Source organism: Panthera tigris, chromosome B2 (genome assembly GCF_018350195.1).
Source record: "Panthera tigris isolate Pti1 chromosome B2, P.tigris_Pti1_mat1.1, whole genome shotgun sequence".
NCBI lineage: Eukaryota > Metazoa > Chordata > Mammalia > Carnivora > Felidae > Panthera > Panthera tigris.
In genome coordinates this window covers 87,421,769-87,436,222 of record NC_056664.1, presented here as the reverse complement: position 1 = coordinate 87,436,222, position 14,454 = coordinate 87,421,769, and the positions used below count along the sequence as shown (strand labels likewise).

The following is a 14,454-nucleotide window of genomic DNA, read 5'->3' as shown; positions in this document are numbered from 1 at the left end:
AGCCGTCTCTCGAGGTTAAAACAGTCGCGGGTGGATGACCCGGCAGCCCCATTTACGCGCAAGCGCGTGCTCTGGCGTTGCAGCCTGACCCCAGGCTCCACGCGCAGACGCAGTGGGGACTCAAAGGCAGTGAGGCATCATGGTTAAGAGGCATTGAATACCAATCATTTGCCCTGACATTATTTGCTTATAATTTCAATTCTTACAGAATTTTTTTCTAAATTATTTTATATCAGCTTTAAAGAATGTGTATATTGATAAGGTCAGTGAAGCTTAATGAATAAAAATAAGAGTTTTACATCAGAAGGACATTGGCTATTCCTCACTGAGATAGGTGATAATTTCTTTAAACACGAGGAGCCTCATTTGTGAATGGGTAACATATGGGTACTCACCACACATGGTTGTTGGACGAATTAAATACTACTGGCACAGAAGCAGCAGCAGTAAATGTTAAATATTTTTAGTAATATTGGTGATAATTATGTAGCATCCTTTGGTTGTGTAACTATTCCTGAAAATGTACGGGGTAAATATTCTTCATGTGTAAATTCTGTCAATAACTTAAACGTGAACTCTATAAGGAAAAGACTGCTGTATTGATTAGTAGTTAAACCACGTGTTTCAATTGCAGTTCTTAGCTATATGATAATGGTAAAACTAGCTATCCATTTTCCTGCATTTACTAAGAGTGATATGCATATACAGACAGTCCCCAACTTAGGATGGCTCAATTTATGATATTTTGACTTTAACACTATGTGAAAGCAGCATGCAATCAGTAGAAACTGTACTTTGAATTTTGAATTTTGGTTTTTTCCCAAGATGGTTAGAATGGCCATCATCAAAAAGGGAAGAGATGACAAATGCTGGCAAAAATGTGAAAAAAAGAGAACACTTGTGTGCTACTGGTGGCATTGTGAACTGGTATAGTTCCTATGGAAAACACTATTAAGTTTCTTCAAAAAATTCAAAATAGAACTGCCATATGATCCAGCAATTCCACTTTTGGGAATATATCTGAAGGAAATGAAAACACCACATTGATGAGATATATGCACCTCATGTTTGTAGAAGCATTATCCACAGAAGGCAAGCCATGGAAACAACATAAATTTCCAGTAATGGATACATGGACAAAGAAATTGTAGCATAAATAAACAATGGAATATTATTCAGCCATAAAAAGAAGGAAATCCTGCCATTTGTGACAACACGGATAGACCCTGAGGGCATTATGGCTACGTGAAATAAGTTAGACAAAGAAAGACCAATAATATATGATCTCACTTACGTGTGGAATCTAAAAAACAAAACTAAACTGAAAGCCAAGACAAAATAAAACAAACTGATAGAAAAAGAGATGCAGTTTTGTGGTTTCTGGAGGCAGGGGATGAGGGATTGGGGAATTGGATGAAGGTGGTCAAAAGGTGCAAGCTTCTGGTTATAAGATAAATAAGTACTGCAGATATAATGTACAACATGATGACGATAGTTAAAACTACTCTATGGTAGATTTATCTGTGTGTTGTTAAGAGAGTAAATCCTAATAGTTGTTTTCACAAGGAAAAAGCTTTTTTTTTTTTTTTTTGTATATATATGAGATGATGGATGTTAACTAACTGTGCTAATCGTTTCACAATATACAAGTCATTATGCTATACACCTTAAACTTATACGGCGTTGCATGTCAATTATATCTCAATAAAACGGGGGAAAAATTAAAAGTACGAAAAATGATCAAATGCACAATAACCAAATAAATGTAAAAAAAAATGAGATTTTGAAATTTCACTATTAAATTGGCAAAAATTAAAATGTACATGATCCACCAATAATTACATGTGAAGACATTATGGCACATTAACATGATGAATTGATATTTGTCCATTAAATTGAGCTAGCACTAAACCATTTGACTGGGAATGATTTCAACTTTCAAGGTGTACTCAGTGAGCAAAACAAGATGCTATCAAGGGTATAGCATACTAATTATTCTGTAAAAGAAAGAGACAAATCTCTATAAACTAAATAAATAGATCTATATCGCTATATTTATGTATGGAGTGTGCATGAGGTGTATAAGTGTGTATTTGTGTGTATTTACAAGTATATATATTTATATATAAGTTTATACACGTATAAATGTATGTATTGTGAAAGCATTTATATATAGAAACAGTGTGTATATATATATACTGGCTATATACTATATCTGTTCATGTATGGAAATATGGGAAAACTGAATGAAGAGAACAAAGGCTAGAAGAGTTAAAAATAACTGCTCTTTAAAAAATAATGGCACATAGGCTATAATCATATTTATACAAAATTATAAATATAAGGGAGAACCATAAGAATTTCAAAATTATTTTTGTTTAAATCTGCTGACTTACAGGTTGGTGACAATATTTTCAAATGAAAGAAGTAATTTCCCAATTAATGTCATTAATATGGTTCTATTTGGTGGTGAAAAACAAAACAAAACAAAACACGCTTCTACATGTATACACTTGCATGAGTGAAAGAAAGCCACACTAGCCTACTGACATTGCTTATTACAGGGCAGGAGAGGAGGCAGATACAATTGGAAGAGGCCCCATGACCAGGTGAATAACTACGTATCATCTTATGTATACTTAGTACAAAGACAATGCATTACATATGTTAAAACCTAGTTTAAAAATTCTCTGAAATTCCCCAACTGACCAATGTTGACATCTCTCTGCCCCTATTCAGCAGGAATAGTTACAGAAGAAAAGACCTTCCAGCCTCAACAACCTTAAAGATTTAAGGGTCCAAATGGTTCTGAGGGGAAAATGATGAGGAGAACAAAGCAAGAGAAATGTAGATAAAATTAAATTTCCTTACAACTTACAGCCCATTGATAAATGCCTGAGGCGAGCAGAGTGTGACATTCCTCAAGGCTTCAAGATTGCCTTAATGTTCATGTTTTGCTAGACTAAAAGGGACCTTAGCTTAACAATAGCCAGACCTCCAGGATCCTGTAAATCTTCTTTAACATTGGAAATCTCTAATTTAGAGACTTTCATTCTCTCTACCCATCCCCCACAATTTAAAAGTAAATTTTCAATCACTCCTCACAATCACAGTACACCTCTTTCAGCCTAAGGATCTTGTCCCTGTGCTTTAATAAAAACACCTATTCACACCAAAACAAAACAAAACAAAAAACAAAACACCTCTCAATTTCCTCAGATAAGACATAACAAGAGCCTTAAAAATGCTCCTTTCTCATGACACCTGGTGGCTCAGTTGGTTGGGTATCCAACTTCATCTCAGGCATGATCTCACAGTTCATGGGTTCAAGCCCCATGTCAGGCTCTGAGCCTGGAGTCTGCTTCAGATTCTGTCTCCCTTTCTCTCTACCCCTTTCTCTCTACTGCTCATGGTATGTCTCTCTCTCTCTCAAAAATGAAGAAACATTAAAAAAATATATTTTAAATGCTCCTTTCTCTTAATGTACTAAATTCTCTAGTAAGAATTTTTCTTAAGAATAGTTACATATGCTTTCCAGAATTTATTTATAAGAATATCTCCCGTAGGATTGTATTTATAGGAGTAAAAAATTTGGACTAACTTTCCTCCAGCAAGAAGTTAACTAAATATGTTACATAAAATTTGATTTACACATACATGTATGTATAAATATATATTTGTATGTATTTGTAAACTATATAATATGTATGCAATTTATATAAAGATATTAAAATCCATGTAGAAATGTTTTAAAGAGAATACGAAATTCTTTGTTCTACATGTTGCAAATACTTTCTCGGTTTGTCATTGCTCTCCATTCTATTTGTGACACATTTACTACACTTTCAACTATATGAAAAGATATTAGTATGAATTAACAACACCAATTATGAACAATGAGACAGTAAGATACACTTCATGTGATTTTAGCTTTAGATTGATATGTTTATATATTCTATATAATCCTTTATGATGAAAACATGTTCAATTCATAAAACTAAAACATTAAAAAATAAAATTTCCAGTTTTATTTTATTTAATATGTGGTATTTATCCAAATAGCTTACACAGAAAAATACTACATTAACTAGAACGACATATGTAAAGACATAAAACAGACTGTTCAGAAAGTCATGTTTCTCAGAATATTGTGACATGGGATAAAAGATTATATTTATTATTTTTTAGATAGGAAATGGAAATAAGAATTGTTAATAATCTGTACCCTGAACATATTTCTAAAAGTCACTAGTCAATATGTTCTTCTTTTGATGTATCACTACAACATATCACATACAAATGTTAGAATATATATATTTTTATAAATTTTCAGAAATTCTAGATTGTTAGAGACATTTGTTACTAAATATTTTTCAATATGCATTCTCTCCAACAAAATCAAACTTACTGTATAGATATCCTATATAATGATTTAATTTCTTTTGTTTTCATTTTTAGCTGTCTCAAATGCACAATTCTTATAAAATAACCTGAAATGAGAGGGGTTTGGTTTTGTTTTGTTTGGCTGCCCTTTATATGGCTAGTTTGAAAATATTTCTGAAATGCAACTTTCACTGCAGTCAAGTCACTCCTATTATCTTTCTGTGGTGCCAGCCATGAAGAAAAAAAAAAAATCCATTGCTATTTTAACAATCATATTAAAGAGTAAAAAGACCTTTCCAAAAGGTGAGAGCTTGCCTTTGGTACTGTTAGTTAAATGTCATATTTTCCTCAAGAAATAGGAGGTACCTTTATTAATATAGTTGACTACAGTGGCATCTGCTACTCCCTTCTGAATTTAGAAAACCATGAAGTTTTTCCTATTTCTCATACAGATAATCTGGTTTACGTATTAACTATGGAAGCTGCCCCATTTTTTTTTCTTGGTTCCATTCATTTCAAGCTTAGTTTAACACTAGTTATATTAGTTAGAATTCTTGTGATCAGAAGTGATAGAAACCCAGCTCCAACCAGGTTAAGATAAAAACAGAATTTTATAAAGACATGAGCCATCTCACTAAACCCAAAGATAACAATCACAAGGATTTCAGGAAAAACTCAAATGAGCAGCTTTCTTCTCTATTGCCTTCTGTGGTTCTGCTTCATGTTCTCTCTCACTGTCATTGCTGTTTCACTCTGGTCCACATGCTAGGATGTGTGGTGATACAACTATTCCTAACAGTCCAAACCCCTGATGAGAGCATGACATTCTTGACCCTACGTTCTAAGCCTCTTGGATAAGGACTCAGTATGACTAGCCAATTGTCCACCCCAGGCCAGTTGACAGAAGTCATATGGTTATAAGTTTGATGCTGCTGCTACACTATGGATGATAGCACTGGGAAAGGCCTAGATGTAGAAAAAGTGGAGGTTGATAGTACAACAAAGTAAGAGACATCCATTGCACTAGTGCCCTACCTCTACTATTCTCTATATTAGATTGTTTTTCACCTAAACTATAGAAATTCACTTAGGATCAGATGGAGGTAGAATGCTTTGATTCATGAATATCATGAGGAATAAGTTTTGATTTCTATAAAAAAAAAATGTTGGTTCTAGCAACTTTATTCTTTCTGCAGTGCCAAGTATGTTGTTCCTAGTCAATCCCTCTTTCTTGCTGGTCCCCCCTGGCATGTGGTACAGTTGAAAATAAATCATTATGACAAGTGACATCATCTGAAACTCTTTGGTAAGCCCCAGAGAGAGCATCTTGGGTTCCTTCTCATCATCAAAACCTTTGGCCAAGCCATGTACCTGGTAGAACTAAGCCAACAGAGTTCATCCCATATATCTTCTGAAGATATATGGGTAATTTTATAGCATTACTCACCCATCTATCACATAAATGAAGGTAATTTTGCATCTTATATGTTCTCACACTTCTAACCCAGGAAATGACAACTGTACATTCCTCTAACTGGAAGGATATGATCAAGAAGGATATGATCAAGGATAGGAATCTACTACCACCTATCACCACATAGCCCAGGACATTTGTAGGCTATTCACAAGTTTATTTAGAGGCCCACAGTTACAGATTTCCATTCCGATTTTTCTATGTAATGCACTTTTGGCCAAGTAACTTAACCTTTCTGAAACTATCACCTTATCTATAAAAAGATGCTTGTTATAGCTAACTCAAATTGTTGTAGTAAGTATTAAATAGGATAATATGTACAATGCTACAAGCACAGTTTTGTCCTTTTAATAAACATCAGTACTCGTTGCTTTTAACCCAACAATTCTGGAGGACAGAGGCTCCGGGTGGCCTTGAGATGACAGACACAACCAGGCTAACTGGTGGGATTCAGAAAGTCAGCCTCCATGAAGTCCCAGTCTCATGCCTGGATGAGGGAGCACCATCTCTCCTGGCGCATAGAAGCTCCTGGTTGTCACAGCCTCCCTACACTTCACCCTACACTCCTCCTCGATGCATGTTGGCACCTCTGAGACTAGAAACAACTACAGATTTGAGGTTTGATTGATGTCTTTTAGCTGAGCAGCATACAAATCACCTACTACATAATTAAAAGTGATAAAAATTAGGACAAAAAAAAAAAAAGATCCCAAGAAAGAAAGACAAAAAAGATTGACATTATAATGGCAAAAATACAAATAATTTTTTTTAATTTTTCTGTTTTCAAAACTTACTTCACGTGGTTATATTATTTTCAGGAAGAAAAATAAATTTTATTTATATTTGAAACAAACAGGGAAGCAATAGCAGTTTCAAAGAGTGTTTATCACAAAAGTGTTTATTTTGGTTAAAAAACATGAAAAAGCCTAAATGCCTATCTACAGAAAATGGATAAAGTACGTTTGGGTATATTCACCAAACAAATTACTATGCACACATTGAAAACGACAATGTGGATTTATAGTCATTGAAATAAGATGAAATTCATGGGGCGCCTAAGTGGCTCAAGTCGGTTAAGCGTCCGACTTTGGCTCAGGTCATTGTCTCATGGTTCGTGGGTTTGAGCCCCACATCCGGCTCTGTGCTGACAGCTCCGAGCCTGGAGCCTGCTTCAGGTTCTGTGTCTCCCTCCCTCTCTGCCCCTCCCCTGCTCACGTTCTGTTTCTGTCTCTCTCTCAAAAATAAATAAACATTTAAAAATTTAAAAAAAGAAAAGAAAGAAGATGAAATCCTTAAAAACAGGTGATGGATCAGTATGACCCAATAAATGAAAAAGTATGTGCTGTATATGGAAAGACTAAAAAATTGTTAACTTTCCTATATATATATGGAATTCAGGATTTTACTTTGTACTCTTGTCTTTATAGTTTTTATATCATCTAAGTATTTCAATATATGTTTGCAATATAATTAAAATCAAATAAAGCTATTAACAATTTGGAGAAAAGTTAATGGTAAATTTTGACCTCGCTTCTGCCTTCATCCTCCCAGAGCTCTTCTTTTCAGTACCATCAAACACAGCCTGGCTGCTGCCTCTCCTTCCATCTCTCTCCACTCCTGACATTGTCTTAATGAGCCTACTCTTAGTTAATCCCCAATACAGATGTTTCAGCCCTTGGTCTCTGAACCCAGATGTTACAGCCAGACATTTCCTGCTTGAGTTTCTGCTTCTGTCTACCTGATGGGGTGCCAGACTCAGCAGCCTTCCTGAGATGCCCCAGGGATGTTCTATTGCAAGGGTGCTGGCCAGAGCCTTCGCCCTGGCACACTCTGTCTGGCAATGTGCATTCTGCTTTTATAAGTGTTACAATTACTGGGGCACCCGGGTGGCTCAGTCAGATAAGCCTCTGACTCTTGGTTTCTGCTCAAGTCATGATCTCATGGTTTGTGGGATCAAGCCTCATGTCAGGCTCTGTCCTAACAGCACAGATTCTCCCTGCTTCAGATTCTCTCCTCTCTCTGCTCCTCCCCCATGCTCCCTCTCTCTCTTTCTCTCTCTCTCTCTCTCTCTCTCTCTCTCTCTCTCTCTCACACACACACACACACACACACACACACACACACACAATAAGTAAGTAAACTTTCTTTAAAAAGGATTACTATTACTACTAATATCATTATTTTTTGGTTACATGGAACAATTCCTCAAGTTTGTCAATAATTTAAATGACATATAATCCTTTTATAACATACCAAAATAGTTTTTGATTTTTTTTTAATGTTTATGTATGATTCTGAGAAACAGAGACAGAGAGTGAGCAGGGGAGGGGCAGAGAGAGAGGGAGCACAGAATCCAAAGCAGGCTCCAGGCTCTGAGCTGTTAACACAGTGCCCAACACAGGGCTCAAACCCGTGGACTGCAAGATCATGACCTGAACTGAAGTAGGAGGCTTATCCAACTGAGTCACGCAGGTGCCCCAAAATAGTTTTTTTAAAGTATCCTTTAATATGCCCTAAATTTCAAGAAATAATATTATAATTGAAACACTCCATTCCTTCCTTCCTATAAAAAGCAACTTTCTCTTGTATTTTTAGAAGGTACATTTATAATATTAAAACCACACTCAGTTTCTTTATTTATTTCAAGTTAAATGATACTCCTGAGAATGAATAACTCTTCATTAATAAGCACTACTGATAATAAAATACACATCATATGGACATACAGTAAAATATATATTTTATAACACGACAATGATTCTGGTTTCTTTCTCTATAGGGCACTCGGCTTTATTATCAGTGTCCCGTAATAGACTCTGCAGCGACAGAGCTCAACCCTGGGCCTTGTTGCTGCTCTTGAGTCTGTTTGGGTAAGTCCACCAAAGATGCCCTAGAGGACTTGTGAGGGACTTGTGAGAATCATTGGTTTTGGGGTGCATCGAACCCCTCTCTGATGTACCTGCCTATAAGGGTGAGAGGCTTTAACTATGCACCCCCTGCCTGGTAAGGCAGCTACCCCTTTTCTTCTCTATGAAGCTTTAGTCAATGTGAGACTGCATTAAAAATTGCTTGTGCCTTATCAAACATTCTTTTCTCTCAGTAAAGTTTCAGTTATCTGGAGGGAAAAAGAAAAATGCCTATCGCCAATTATGGAATTTGAAATTGACCTCTCTTTTGGCATACAAGGGCTAAAGCTGAAATTTCAAAAATTAGGAAACTTGATGTTAACTTACTGTGCCTTAGGGAAATGAGGAGCAAAATATGACAGGCACAGTTTTGGATGTTTTATATAATTTATTTTACTAAAGTTCCACAGCAAGTCTGTGGGGATAGCATTACAATACCCATTTCACAGATAAGATCACATACAGGTAAGATGCAAAGATGGGATTTGAATCCCAGCCTGTTTGTTCAAGAATTTATACCCTGTCTAAACACGGTTCTCACTATAGCCACATAAACAAATTTGCTTCTATACTTAATATTTTGAGTGTGTTTTATAATTGACTGAACTTTTATTTATTTGAATTTGACTTGTTAAATCAGTCACCAAATTTTAGGTACTCAGTGGATGCTCTCATAGGCTAATTGAGGACCGAACTCCATTTGGTAAACACATTACCTGATAACCTCCGCCACCATCGCCATGATGAGAATGACCATTTTTGAGCACCTACTGTGTGCTAGGATTTTATTATGAAATTAGCACACACTGTTTTATTTAATTTTCACAGTTGTAAACCACAGATTAATACTTGTATCGATCAGGGTTCTCTAAAGAAACAGAACTAATGAGGGGCGCCTGGGTGGCTCAGTCGGTTAAGCGGCCGACTTCTGCTCAGGTCATGATCTCGCAGTCCGTGAGTTCGAGCTCCGCGTCGGGCTCTGTGCTGACAGCTCAGAGCCTGGAGCCTGTTTCAGATTCTGTGTCTCCCTCTCTCTGACCCTCCCCCATTCATGCTTTGTCTCTCTCTGTCTCAAAAATAAATAAAACGTTAAAAAAAAAAAGAAACAGAACTAATGAGAGAGAAAAAGAGAAAAAGAAAGAGGGAGCCAGAGAAAGACAGAGAGAGAGAGAGTTTTATTTTAAGGCATTGGCTCCCAGGAATGTGGGAGCTAGCTAATCCATAGGACAGACAGACAGGCTGGAAACTCAGCATGATTTCTATGTTACAATCCTGAGGCAGAATTCCTTCTCCAGGAAACTGCAGTGTTTTGCTCTTAAGGCTTTCAAATGGTTGGATGAGACCCACCATCCACATTACCAAGGGAAATGTCCTTTACTTAAAGTCAGCTGATTGTAAATGTTAATCACATATACAAAAGAACCTCCTGGAAACATCTAGACTAATGTTTGACCAAGCATTTGACACCATAGCATAACCAAATTGACACATATGATTAATCACCACACTACCCTTTCTATGAAGCCTCACTTTTCTTGATAGCATACTTTAAACAAGGTCACACTCACCAGTTTATTTCTCACGTAGGCCAGTTGGCTTTAGCATCCTACTACCCTCACCCCACCTAATTTCCATCCCTTAAATTCTATCTTGCATCTACATGTTACCTCTAAACATGTCTTTATAAATCACTGCCTGCTTTTTGTCACAAGATCAACTGATTGCCGTGTTACTAACAACTTAGAATAGGCAAAGAGTTCATAGCTTTGACTTTGATTTGTATACCAAAGCCAACACCGTAATCCAAGTCTAGGTCTCCTCTGAACCAGATAATCCAAGCAAAGCGAAATCTATTACCTCCACACAGTTTCCTTAAAGCCATTTGATGTGCCAACAGTGAACATTTGCCTTTAGAAAAAGCTTTCATCCACAGTGTTTCATTTAACCCACAAAATGTAGCAGGCATCATTACTTCTCATCTTTTGTAGATAAAGAAACAGAAACCAGTAGGCTAAGTAACTTGCCTGTGCTCAAAGAACTTGTGCATAAGATACGGAAGATCTAGAACTTAATCCATTCACTCAACATATATCACTGAATCTGTCATATTTTAGGCTCTGGGATCAAGCAGTGAACAAAACATACACACCACCTGCCCTTACAGAGTCTAAATTCTAAAACGTGTCGTTAGATACCAAGCCAAAAACTATGTATACATAGGGTGTCAGATGCTAATAAGTGTTAATAAAGAAAAATAAGTCAGGTAGCCATCAGGGTATATAAGTTGGGGGGGGGTGTGTGAGTTGCGATACAAAATAAGGTGGTCAGGAAGTGCTCATTGAGAAGGTAGCATTTGTTCGAGGTCTGAAAGATATGACTGAGCAAGTCCTGTGGGAATCCTGAGAAAGAAGGTGTCATACAGAAGGGAAGTACTGGTGGAGAAGCTGCCTAATGTGTTTGAGAACCACAGTGGAAGAATTATAACAGGGTGCTGTCTTAATTCATGCTAATCTGTCATTCCCATTTTCAGATGCCTTTGCTATAAAATTCTATTTGGCAAATCTACATGGAAAGTCAAATATGGATTACAATATGAAAGCTACAAAATCTACAATCATAATTTTATCCTTCAACATATCTACTAAATTGATACTTCTTATGTGTCATAATAGGAATTTATAGTTCACTTATTAATGATGCTACAAATTAACTGAAGTGACTGGCAACTAAGCATCGATTCTACTTCTTAGCCAATCCAAAGAGTGATTGTGGTTTTTAAAAATCCTTCTCAGGGCGCCTGGGTGGCTCAGTCGGTTAAGCATCCGACTTTGGCTCAGGTCATGATCTCATGGTCCGTGAGTTCGAGCCCCGCGTCGGGCTCTGTGCTGACCGCTCAGAGCCTGGAGCCTATTTCAGATTCTGTGTCTCCCTCTCTCTCTGACCCTCCCCCATTCATGCTCTGTCTCTCTCTGTCTCAAAAATAAATAAACATTAAAAAAAAGAATTTAAAAAAAAATAAAAATCCTTCTCATTTTAGGGAATAATTTAGGCTTGGCAGTGCTTTGTTGAAAATGTATTAAGAATTTTAGAAAACTACTGTTTAAAAAGCCCTTAATAGAAGTTACTTTTATAATGCAAGGCAAATTTGAACAAAAATTTGCAACTTAAAGCTATAATATCTGACCATATCTATATTACCAGAGTTTCTTGTTTTATAGGCAGGTTTTTCAAAACACACTAATAAATATTAGTGGTGTCTGTGAAAGATGCTTGTTCATATCATCTCATGAGCCTTCTTATATGCTGATCTTTTATCTAAAATCCGTATCCATATAATGCTATTTAAACAATATTAGAGTGGTGTTGGTAGAAGAGACTAGTCTTATTGCTTACAGTTAAGTTGAATCTGGGTAATATGTTTTACCAATAAAATCTGTGGCCATTATATATAAGATATACCAATTACCCAGTAAATTCTGCACCTATTGTATCACGCTTACTGCCATCTAAGTCATATAAATATAGCAAATAAATGTTCAGGTTCACAGCAGTTTGTGGCACATTTCTCATATATTTCGTTTTGCTACTATTTCCGTTCAATCCCTCCCCCCAAAGTGGTAAGTGTAAGGTATCCATTCTCTATTTCCTCCTTTTCAATTCAGCCAGATGTCCAAGTACCACGTGTGGAGGAACAGGGATTGCAGTGACAAAAAGCCAACTAACTCCATATGCAGAAGTATTCAGAAAGGAACTTCTTAAATTGGGATTTAAGAAAAGCTGAACTTGTTAAAGTACACTTTAAGATTTTTCTGTATTTTCCAATAAATGCTGTGAAGGAGCTGCTTCAAGCACAGTAACAATCAATAGCAAAAAGAAACTTTTAAAAATCCCATTGGTCCTGCAGCCTCTTGCCAGAGTCCCACACAATAGCAAATACTTAGGAGGAGAATGGCTGCAGTGGAGCAACACTAATACATTTGACACAGCTTCCACCCTGTCATCATGCAGGGGGGTCTGCGTTTATCCCTTTGTACATTGGAGACTCTTTTAACCAGGAATCCCAGGATGAAACGGAACCATTTTCCTCACGGCAAAACAAATCCTTCTCTGGTGAATTTTGTTATTGTTTATCGTGACGCTGTTTTATCAGCGCTAAACTGTATGAACGCTTCAATTAGTTCTTGATGAATGATCCCATAAAAGCATGTAGTTTCATTTCCCCTGCCACCAGATATTTCACTGAGCGTTATTAAATGAAATATAATTGGGATAAGATTCAGGAAACGTGGATAGCTGTGGTGCTCCTCAGTTCAGCCTAAAATGGTTAGTCATCGGTGTAGCTGAATCACATTCGATGCACTGTCCATAGAGATTCCCATCGCTTGATCCTGGGGAGAGCATACAGGCAGTAGATATAGTCTGATGCACAATCTCTGTCCTTTAGTAAGGATAAAGGCCTGGTAAGGTGCTGAGTTCAGTGTTAGGTCAAAGAGTTGTTATGTCCACAGAGGAGCAAAAAGCATCTGCATCAATCAGACGATAGAATACACCCACGTTATAGGTTACATAGCAACTATTACATTGTTCCAGCGATAGGTGGACACCATCAGTTTTCTTCTTTCTCCTTAGTACAGGAACCCCAGTTTTTAGGTAGGCGTATTGACACATAGAATAAAAGACTAACTTCTCTGCTTCCTCTGTATGTTACGGTGCTATGGCCAAAAGAAATGTAAATATGAGGTATAAGACTTCTGAGAAACCTTTTTAAAGGGAGCTGATTCAGCTGAGGTCAGACTTCTTAAAAACCCTTTCTATCTTTCTTCCATCTTCTGGCCTGCACTGCAGAAGCAAAAACTGAAGGTTCAGCAGCTACACTAGATCAAGACATGGCCTGTGGTAGGATATTAGTGCAGAAAAAATAGAAGCTTGAGTGCCTGAAGTCATTCTGGAGCTACCATCTAAGCCTTGACCTGCTATCCCAAGTTTTCATTTATATATGATACTTCACTCTTCTGATTGCAACAGTATTGTAGGCAAAAGAACCAGCTATAACTATAACTGAGACAATTATTGAACCTTAATATATGTATTTTTTTCAACATATTTTTAAATAATGGAATATCACTACCTTGTATTGGTCATTTTATGAAGCATTCTAATGCATTTTCACATTTCATCTTTAAAACAAACCTGTAAGCTAGGTACTTATATTATCTCTTTTAAAAATTAGAGAAGGAAATCACAAAACCATTCAGCACATACTCTGATCGGTGGCGAGGGTACCTGGGAGAGGAGAGGGATCAAAATTCAGGATTTCAGTGTTTCTTTCTTTAATGCAACAGGTAATACTTTTATATTTACATCATGTGCTACTGATCATTCTGAGTGCTTGGAACACATAAATGAACAAAATAAAGATCCCTGCCCTCATGGAACAAATATTCTAGGATAGTCTCAAGAGTTCTTAACTACAACCGTGAACAATATTTTACAGTGTGGTCTGGACCCCTCGGCCACCCAAGACACTTTTAGTGGATACACACGATCAAACTTTGTCATTTGTTTATTTCTTTCACTGTGTTCATAATTGCACCAATGGTACAAAAAGTAGAAGTGGATACAGCTGCTGGCAGTTTGCACCACACCACTAGAAGTCATGGTTATTTCTCACCACCACAGATCCACATTTAA

The 14,454-nt window shown here is 36.8% G+C and overlaps 1 non-coding gene across 1 annotated transcript; it reads right to left on the bottom strand.

The window, feature by feature from the left end:
• On the bottom strand, positions 1-133 carry LOC122238962. Its single transcript, XR_006218099.1, has one exon. It is a non-coding gene; the product is annotated as a small nucleolar RNA SNORA76 (small nucleolar RNA).
• Between the last annotated feature and the right edge of the window lie 14,321 nt (positions 134-14,454).